Raw genomic sequence first — 11,394 nt, forward strand, 5'->3', positions numbered from 1 at the left:
TAGCCGGCATCACTTGTACCGGAACTTTAACACACTTCTCAGGATGAGTACGGAGAGCTGACTCAGGTGGCTTTAAATCGATAACAAGCTCCTGAGGGCAAATGTCGTGCATCCTCCACCAATTCAACAACTCTCTCATTTCTCTCTCCTCCACATTCTCCCTCCACTCACTGACAGTCTCTGGTTCCCTCCCCTCAACTTTTGCCGCCCACTCCTCGCTCAATCTGTCCCAATATTCCTCCTCGGTCTCTGACTCACCCCTCAGCGTCGCCGACCACTCCGTGTGCCTCCCCCCCAAAAAATGTTGAGCTGTTTTTTGGGCTTGCTTCGTGGCCGCGAACCCTGGCGTCGTCGCTGTCCTTCCCCCTTCCCATCCAGAATCTCTACCCAAGTCCAGGATACTTCCTCCTCCTGGGCACGCTGCTTGGTCCTTTGTTGGTGGGATCTTCTGTCACGATCGTTATAAGGAGTGGACCAAGATGCAGCGTGGTATGTTTCCATCCTTTTTATTTGGAAGATAAACTCAAAGGAAAAAAACAATAAAGCGAAAAAACAAAATGTGAAGCTCAAAGTAGTGCTCGCAAGCAACTATACCTAGACAAGATCCCACAAAGCACAATGGGGAAATGGCTGCCTAAATATGATCCCCAATCAGAGGCAACGATAAACAGCTGCCTCTGATTAGGAACCATACCAGGCCAACATAGATCATTAATCATCTAGATAACCCACCCTAGTCACTGTCACTTAAACAATGCCACTTTATATAATATTTACATACCCTACATTACTCATCTCATATGTATATGCTGTACTCTATACCATCTACTACATCTTGCCTATGCCGCACGGTCATCGCTCGTCCATATATTTATATGTACATATTCTTAATCATCCCTTTACACTTGTGTGTATAAGGTAGTTGTTGTGAAATTGTTAGATTACTTGTTAGATATTACTGCATTGTCGGAACTAGAAGCACAAGCATTTCGCTACACTCGCATTAACATCTGCTAACCATGTGTATGTGACCAATAACATTTGATTTGATATGGTCTTTTTTTGCAACTCTGCCTAGAAGGCCAGCATCCCGGAGTCACTGTTGACGTTGAGAGATATAAGAAAGTTAAGGGGAAAAAAAAATTGTACATGTATTTCACCCCTTATTTTTGGCTCTGAACAGTCTCCTTATATACTTTCATACATTTTTTCAACTGTAGGCGAAATCTTTCGGACGCTACAAAATATTTTGTGAGAAGACAGATTTTTGGGATGTCTCATGGTCTGACAAACACTGCTCTAGCTGTGAGACATAGGCGGATGCGGTGGATTGAGACGCATCCAATGCAAAAACAGATATCTCTAGCTTAAACTATTATGCTAATTCGATTTCCATGGGGGCGTGGACATCGACTTTCGGGGGTTAAACTTCAAAGTATGTGGGAGCGGAGGACCAGGGTTCTCAATATCATCAATGATGTCGTAACTTATTTAAAAGTGGGAGCTAGCCTACAGAGCACTCCCTGGATCCCGTCCCCGCAGACTTAGACAACAATAAGTACACCTTAGGTACTGTGGAGTTCAGTCCATCTACTGTAACTGAGAGCACCGGAAATAATAAAATAATAATTTAAAAAAATAATTAAACTAAGGGAGTGATGAAGAGTGTGAGGAGGAGCATTAACGAAGCTAGTTAGTCTACTGTCTCTGGGCTCTTAGCCCTCCTCTACTCTATGCTACCGCTAGGCTAGCAAGCACAGCCTTAGCCCTCTGCATTCATGCTACGTCTACGTGCCACATTATGCTAATGAAAATACAGGATCTAAAATCCCACTGGCAACTTATCAGTCAAGCCTCCCACTGTTAGATGTACTGTTCAACCCCCCACAGTCTTTCTCCTCCCGCTCACCATCTCACTGTGAGGTGGAGTGAGGTACTGGATGGGTGCAGCTCTAATCTATTATCCATAACAGCCAATAGCCCAGTCCCAAAGTGTTAGACCCTCTTTAACTTCCTTTCCGTGAGCGACGCTTACAGTATGCATATACACACACACACACACACACACACACACACACACACACACACACACACACACACACACACACACACACACACACACACACACACACACACACACACACACACACACACACACACACACACACACACACACACACACACACACACACACTTATTTTCCCTCACACACATTCTTCTCTCAACTTTGTGACCTCGTACTCTGAGTCATTGTAGTTGTGGCACTGTGAGTGTATTAAGTCTTCCCATCCACACTCCAGGCTGGTTGGAGAGAGAGAACACCATCCTCTGTTGCTTTTCTGCTCCACTCTTCTGTTCCATCTAATTCATCTCATTCATATTCATCACAGCCTTCTGGTGATTTGCACATCACATCGGACTGACTGGAGTGGACAGGGGGAACTTTTTTCAAGGTTGTAAAATGTCATGTTGGATTCAGTGACTCACTGTCATTGTACTAATGCAACAAATAAACAACAGCACGCACATACGTGAACACACACATGTGAACTCACACAGACACACACACACTTGCCTTCTCCACCTTCCTGTCTGATAAAGGGATGTGATAGTCTAAATGATCTCTCATTAGTAGAATGGTTATTCTGTGGGAAGTGATCCAACAAAACGTCTACGTCCACACCCTGTTCAATGACATTTACATTTACATTTAAGTCATTTAGCAGACGCTCTTATCCAGAGCGACTTACAAATTGGTGCATTCACCTAATGACCATCTCAGGAAGCTGCTGCGTTGATATACTACTGAGCGGTTATGATGGTGTCATTAGTGCATAGTAATATACAGTACCAGTCAAAAGTTTGGACACACCTACTCATTCAAGGGTTTTTCTTTATTTTTACTATTTTCTACATTGTAGAATAATAGGGAAGCCCTCAAACTATGAAATAGCACATATGGAATCATGTAGTAATCAAAATATATTTTATATTTGAGATTCTTCAAAGTAGCCACCCTTTGCCTTGATGACAGCTTTGCACACTCTTGGCATTCTCTCAACCAGCTTCATGAGGTAGTGACCTGGAATGCATTTTAATTGACAGGTGTGCCTTGTTCAAAGTTCATTTGTGGAATTTCTTTCCTTCTTAATGCGTTTGAGCTAATCAGTTGTGTTGTGACAAGGTAGAGGTGGTGTACAGAAGATAGCCCACCACAGGAAAGGAAGATCCAGAGTTACATCTGCTACAGAGGATATGTTTATTAGAGTTAACTGCACCTCAAATTGCAGCACAAATAAATACTTCACAGAGTTCAAGTAACAGACACATCTCAACATCAACTGTTCAGAGGAGATTGCGTGAATCAGGTCTTCATAGTCAAATTGCTGCAAAGAAACCACTACTAAAGGACACCAACAATAAGAAGATACTTGCTTGGGCCAGGAAACATGAGCAATGGACATTAGACCAGTGGAAATCTGTCCATTGGTCTGATGAGTCCAAACTTGAGATTTTTCGGTCCAACCGCCGTGTCTTTGTGAGTAGGTGAAGTAGGTGAATGGAAGGCGCACCACATCAAAATATTTTTCCACCTGCACAGGTTTCATAAATTCACAAATAGCGATTAAATATTCACTTACTTTTTGAAAATCTTCCTCTGATTTGTCATCCAAAGAGTCCCAGCTATAGCATGTAGGGTTGTTTTGTTAGATAAAATCCTTCTTTATATCCCAAAAGGTCTGTTTAGTTGGCGCCATCGATTTGAGTAATCCACTCGTTCAACATGCAGAGAAAGGAATCTGAAAATCTACCCCTAAACTTTGTACCAACAAGTCAAAATACATTTCTATTTGCTCCTCAGATACCCTAAAATGTAATCAAACTATAATATTTCTTATGGAAAGAAGTATGTTCAATAGGAATCCGGTTTTAGCAGGTGCGTCTTGTCTTCATCGCGTGCCCAAACACGAATTTCCAAGACTGTGTCCCTGGCTAAAACTCATATTTCTTATTTGTTTTGGAAGGTACAAGCCTGAAACCTTGAACATAGACTGCTGACACCCTGTTGAAGCCATAGGAATTGCATCCTGGGAGCTAGAATTCAGTATGCCCCTATACTTTCCATTGTAAGAGCATGGTCTCATGCTCTTACAATGCTCTCTCAGGTTTTTTGGGGGATTTTCTCCTACCATATCTATTGTGTTATATTCTCCAACATTATTTTACATTATTTTATTTTACTCCTACATTTCTACAAACTTCAAAGTGTTTTCTTTCCAATGGTACCAATTATATGCATATTCTGGCTTCAGGGCCTGATCAACACGCAGTTTACTTTGGGAAAGTCAGTCAGGCGGAAATTGAGAAAAAAGGGGCCAAGCCCTAAGACTGGTTGAGGGAATGCCAAGAGTGTGCAATGTTGTCAGCATCTCAAAGGGTGGCTACTGTGAAGAATATGAAATCTAAACTATACTTTGATTTGTTTAACACTTTTTTGGTTACTACATGATTTCATATGTGCTATTTCATAGTTTTGATGTCTTCACAATTATTCTACAACTTAGAAAATAGTGAAAATAAAGAAAAACCCTTGAGTGAGTAGCTGTGTCCAAACTTCTGACTGGTAATGTACATCTCCTACAGTGGCAGGCCAGAGGCAGGAGACAGGAGGCAGGAAAGTGACATAGAGAGAGTAGTGAAAGATGCTTCGACTGCAAAATCAAGTCATCATGGAGATACACAACACCTATTCTGGAAGCCATAATCAAATCTCATGCAGCTAGCTGGCTCCAGTCTACATAACAGCCCGTCTCCTACATCGTTGAGCCTAATAAGTTGTCAGTTCTCTCCAAATCAACTCATCAGTATACAGAGTATAACACCCTTCCCCTTGAAGCTGAGGTATTAGCTCCCTGTTGTCCCCACCCTGCACCCTGCTGGTGACATCAATGTGACCCTCGGTGGAGGATACAGGTATCAGCTCCCTGTTGTCCCCACCCTGCACCCTGCTGGTGACATCAATGTGACCCTCGGTGGAGGATGGAGGTATCAGCTCCCTGTTGTCCCCACCCTGCACCCTGCTGGTGACATCAATGTGACCCTCGGTGGAGGATGCAGATATCAGCTCCCTGTTGTCCCCACCCTGCACCCTGCTGGTGACATCAATGTGACCCTCGATGGAGGATGGAGGTATCAGCTCCCTGTTGTCCCCACCCTGCACCCTGCTGGTGACATCAATGTGACCCTCGGTGGAGGATGCAGGTATCAGCTCCCTGTTGTCCCCACCCTGCACCCTGCTGGTGACATCAATGTGACCCTCGGTGGAGGATGCAGATATCAGCTCCCTGTTGTCCCCACCCTGCACCCTGCTGGTGACATCAATGTGACCCTCGGTGGAGGATGCAGATATCAGCTCCCTGTTGTCCCCACCCTGCACCCTGCTGGTGACATCAATGTGACCCTTGGTGGAGGATACAGGTATCAGCAGAAAATGATGTAGCTACTCTGTTCTGCTGCTCTGTAGGCTGCCAATGCCAAACAGCTGCTAGACAGGAGGACAGTGTTTGTATGAGCGATATAGAGAGAGTATGTGTGTTAGTTGAGGGTTGAGGTTTTGTATGTACTCTAGTGACAGAGAGAGTTATCAGTCTCTCCAGAGGACAGAGGGAGGTGCGTCTCCATATCTCCTCCCACCTATCTTACTAAGAAGCAGATGGATCCTAATGAACTGAGCAGTGGGGCTATTTCTCCTGTGACGGACTGACACCCCTCCTCCATCATAACATCACGCTGTGTGTGTGTGTGCGTGCGTGCGTGTGTGCGTGTGTGTGCGCACGTGCGTATATTTGTGTGTTTGATGGAGTCGCCTCGTCCGTCATTGTGATGGCCTAGTTATGTCAGTAGATCTGACTACCAGGAAACTGCTCTAGTCCACTTAGGAATAATCTCACTAATAGAAATTCAGCAGCAAACTGATCAGTTATCACTGCCTGTTTTTAACTGATCTTACACCTCTCTCAATTCAATTCAATGTAAGGGCTTTATTTGCATAGGAAACATATGTTTGCATTGCCAAAGTAAGTGAAATTGGTGATAAACAAAAGTGAAATAAACAATAAAAAAAACAGTAAACATTTCACTCACAAACATTCCAAAAAATTAAGATATTTCAAATGTCATATTATGTTATTATTGTTATTATGTTATTATTATACAGTGTTGTAATGAGGTGCAAAATGGAAAATAAATAAACATAAATATAGATTGTATTTATGATGGTGTTTGTTCTTCACTGGTTGCCCTTCTCTTCTGGCAACAGGTCTCTATCTCTCTGTCTCTCTATCTCTCTGTCTCTCTATCTGTGTCTCTCTATCTATCTATCTATCTATCTATCTATCTATCTATCTATCTATCTATCTATCTATCTATCTATCTATCTATCTATCTATCTATCTATATATCTATCTATCTATCTATCTATCTATCTATCTATCTATCTATATATCTATCTATCTCTCTCTTTTTTCTCTCTCTCTCTCTCTCTCTCTCTCTCTCTCTCTCTCTCTCTCTCTCTCTCTCTCTCTCTCTCTCTCTCAATTCAATTCAATTCAATTCAAGGGGCTTTATTGGCATGGGAAACATGTGTTAACATTGCCAAAGCAAGTGAGGTAGATAATATACAAAAGTCAAATAAACAATAAAAATGAGCAGTAAACATTACACATACAGAAGTTTCAAAACAATAAAGACATTACAAATGTTATATTATATATATACAGTGTTGTAACAATGTACAAATGGTTAAAGCACACAAGTTAAAATAAATAAGCATAAATATGGGTTGTATTTACAATGGTGTTTGTTCTTCACTGGTTGCCCTTTTCTTGTGGCAACATGTCACAAATCTTGCTGCTGTAATGGCACACTATGGAATTTCACCCAGTAGATATGGGAGTTTATCAAAATTGGATTTGTTTTCGAATTCTTTGTGGATATGTGTATTCTGAGGGAAATATGTCTCTCTAATATGGTCATACATTGGGCAGGAGGTTAGGAAGTGCAGCTCAGTTTCCACCTCATTTTGTGGGCAGTGAGCACATAGCCTGTCTTCTCTTGAGAGCCATGTCTGCCTACGGCGGCCTTTCTCAATAGCAAGGCTATGCTCACTGAGTCTGTACATAGTCAAAGCTTTCCTTAAGTTTAGGTCAGTCACAGTGGTCAGGTATTCTGCCACTGTGTACTCTCTGTTTAGGGCCAAATAGCATTCTAGTTTGCTCTGTTTTTTTGTTAATTCTTTCCAATGTGTCAAGTAATTATCTTTTTGTTTTCTCATGATTTGGTTGGGTCTAATTGTGCTGTTGCCCTGGGGCTCTGTGGGGTGTGCTCTCTCTCTCTCTCTCTCTCTCTCTCTCTCTCTCTCCTCTCTCTCTCTCTCTCTCTCTCCTCTCTCTCTCCTCTCTCTCTCTCTCTCTCTCTCTCTCTCTCTCTCCTCTCTCTCTCTCTCTCTCTCTCTCTCTCTCTCTCTCTCTCTCTCTCTCTCTCTCTCTCTGTGTATCTCTATCTCTCTCTATCTCTCTCTCTCTCTGTCTCTCTCTCTCTCTCTCTCTCTCTCTCTCTGTCTCTGTCTTTCTCTTTCTCAGATGTTCTTTTCCTGCTCTTCTCTCTTATCCTCATCCTCCTCTACTCTCTTATCCTCCCCTACTCTCTTATCCTCATCCTCCTCTCCTCTCTTATCCTCATCCTCCTCTACTCTCTTATCTCATCCTCCTCTACTCTCCTATCCTCCCCTCCTCTCTTATCCTCATCCTCCTCTACTCTCTTATCCTCATCCTCCTCTACTCTCTTATCCTCATCCTCCTCTCTTATCCTCATCCTCCTCTACTCTCTTATCCTCCCCTACTCTCTTATCCTCATCCTCCTCTCCTCTCTTATCCTCCCCTCCTCTCTTATCCTCATCCTCCTCTACTCTCTTATCCTCCCCTACTCTCTTATCCTCATCCTCCCCTCCTCTCTTATCCTCATCCTCCTCTACTCTCTTATCTTCATCCTCCTCTACTCTCTTATCCTCCCCTACTCTCTTATCCTCATCCTCCTCTCCTCTCTTATCATCATCCTCCTCTCCTCTCTTATCCTCATCCTCCTCTACTCTCTTATCCTCCCCTACTCTCTTATCCTCATCCTCCTCTCCTCTCTTATCCTCATCCTCCTCTACTCTCTTATCCTCATCCTCCCCTCCTCCCTTATCCTCATCCTCATTTTCTCTTTTATCCTCATTACATGTAAGTTCTATGTAAGTTCTCTCTGTCCATGTATTGTCTCCATTTTCTCTGCTGCTGAAAGACTCTTTCCCTACCCTCTGTCAGTGTTTGTTTCCATCTCTTCCCCTCTTCTCTCTCTGTGTGTGGTGTGTTTCTAGCTGTTCATTGTTTCCTGCCTCTAAGATCTCTTGTGTGGTTGCCCTCTGTGGTTCATCTAATCCTCTATCTAATCAGTCGGTAGAAATAATTACACAGCCCTCTCTGATCCTTTAACCGCTATCAACATGAAAACAACACGCACACAGGAACACACGCATGCATGCACACACACACACACACACACACACACACACACACACACACACACACACACACACACACACACACACACACACACACACACACACACACACACGTCAACATGACAACAGCACCAAAACGACACAGGCAATCATATACAGTACATGATGAGTATGATTATAAAGAGATATACAGTACATATACAGTACATGATGAGTATGATTATAAAGAGATATACAGTACATGATGAGTGTGATTGTAAAGAGATATACAGTACATGATGAGTGTGATTGTAAAGAGATATACAGTACATGATGAGTGTGATCGTAAAGAGATATACAGTACATGATGAGTGTGATTATTAAGAGATATACAGTACATATACAGTACATGATGAGTATGATTATAAAGAGATATACAGTACATGATGATTATAAAGAGATATACAGTACATGATGAGTGTGATCATAAAGAGATATACAGTACATGATGAGTATGATTATAAAGAGATATACAGTACATGATGAGTGTGATTATAAAGAGATATACAGTACATATACGGTACATGATGAGTATAATTATAAAGAGATATACAGTACATGATGATTATAAAGAGATATACAGTACATGATGAGTATGATTAAAAAGAGATATACAGTACATGATGATTATAAAGAGATATACAGTACATGATGAGTGTGATTGTAAAGAGATATACAGTACACATACAGTACATGATGAGTATGATTATAAAGAGATATACAGTACATGATGAGTATGATTAAAAAGAGATATACAGTACATGATGATTATAAAGAGATATACAGTACATGATGAGTGTGATTGTAAAGAGATATACAGTACACATACAGTACATGATGAGTATGATTATAAAGAGATATACAGTACATGATGAGTATGATTAAAAAGAGATATACAGTACATGATGATTATAAAGAGATATACAGTACATGATGAGTGTGATTGTAAAGAGATATACAGTACACATACAGTACATGATGAGTATGATTATAAAGAGATATACAGTACATATACAGTACATGATGAGTATGATTATAAAGAGATATACAGTACATGATGAGTGTGATCATAAAGAGATATACAGTACATATACAGTACATGATGAGTGTGATTATAAAGAGATATACAGTACATGATGAGTGTGATCGTAAAGAGATATACAGTACATGATGAGTATGATCATAAAGAGATATACAGTACATGATGAGTATGATTATAAAGAGATATACAGTACATGATGAGTGTGATCATAAAGAGATATACAGTACATGATGAGTGTGATCATAAAGAGATATACAGTACATGATGAGTGTGATCACAAAGAGATATACAGTACATGATGAGTGTGATTATAAAGAGATATACAGTACATGATGAGTGTGATTATAAAGAGATATACAGTACATGATGAGTGTGATTATCAAGAGATATACAGTACATGATGAGTATGATTATAAAGAGATATACAGTACATGATGAGTGTGATTATCAAGAGATATACAGTACATGATGAGTATGATTATAAAGAGATATACAGTACATGATGAGTGTGATCACAAAGAGATATACAGTACATGATGAGTGTGATTATAAAGAGATATACAGTACATGATGAGTGTGATCATAAAGAGATATACAGTACATGATGAGTGTGATTATAAAGAGATATACAGTACATGATGAGTGTGATCATAAAGAGATATACAGTACATGATGAGTGTGATCGTAAAGAGATATACAGTACATGATGAGTATGATTATAAAGAGATGTACAGTACATGATGAGTATGATTATAAAGAGATATACAGTACATGATGAGTGTGATCATAAAGAGATATACAGTACATATACAGTACATGATGAGTATGATCATAAAGAGATATACAGTACATATACAGTACATGATGAGTGTGATTATAAAGAGATATACAGTACATGATGAGTATGATTATAAAGAGATATACAGTACATGATGATTATAAAGAGATATACAGTACATGATGAGTATAAAGAGATATACAGTACATGATGATTATAAAGAGATATACAGTACATGATGAGTGTGATCATAAAGAGATATACAGTACATATACAGTACATGATGAGTATGATCATAAAGAGATATACAGTACATATACAGTACATGATGAGTATGATTATAAAGAGATATACAGTACATGATGAGTATGATTATAAAGAGATATACAGTACATGATGAGTATGATTATAAAGAGATATACAGTACATGATGAGTGTGATTGTAAAGAGATATACAGTACACATACAGTACATGATGAGTATGATTATAAAGAGATATACAGTACATGATGAGTATGATTATAAAGAGATATACAGTACATGATGAGTGTGATCATACAGAGATATACAGTACATATACAGTACATGATGAGTGTGATTATAAAGAGATATACAGTACATGATGAGTATGATTATAAAGAGATATACAGTACATATACAGTACATGATGAGTGTGATTATAAAGAGATATACAGTACATGATGAGTATGATCATAAAGAGATATACAGTACATATACAGTACATGATGAGTGTGATCATAAAGAGATATACAGTACATGATGAGTATAAAGAGATATACAGTACATGATGAGTATAAAGAGATATACAGTACATGATGAGTATAAAGAGATATACAGTACATGATTAGTATAAAGAGATATACAGTACATGATGAGTATAAAGAGATATACAGTACATGATGATTATAAAGAGATATACAGTACATGATGAGTGTGATCATAAAGAGATATACA

The 11,394-nt window shown here is 39.8% G+C and overlaps 1 pseudogene; it reads left to right on the forward strand.

The window, feature by feature from the left end:
• The window catches only part of LOC129869528 (pituitary adenylate cyclase-activating polypeptide type I receptor-like), a 69,877-nt pseudogene that overhangs the window by 39,454 nt on the left and 19,029 nt on the right, over window positions 1-11,394 (forward strand).

The sequence above is a fragment of the Salvelinus fontinalis genome, chromosome 14 (assembly GCF_029448725.1).
Source record: "Salvelinus fontinalis isolate EN_2023a chromosome 14, ASM2944872v1, whole genome shotgun sequence".
Taxonomy (NCBI): Eukaryota; Metazoa; Chordata; class Actinopteri; order Salmoniformes; family Salmonidae; genus Salvelinus; species Salvelinus fontinalis.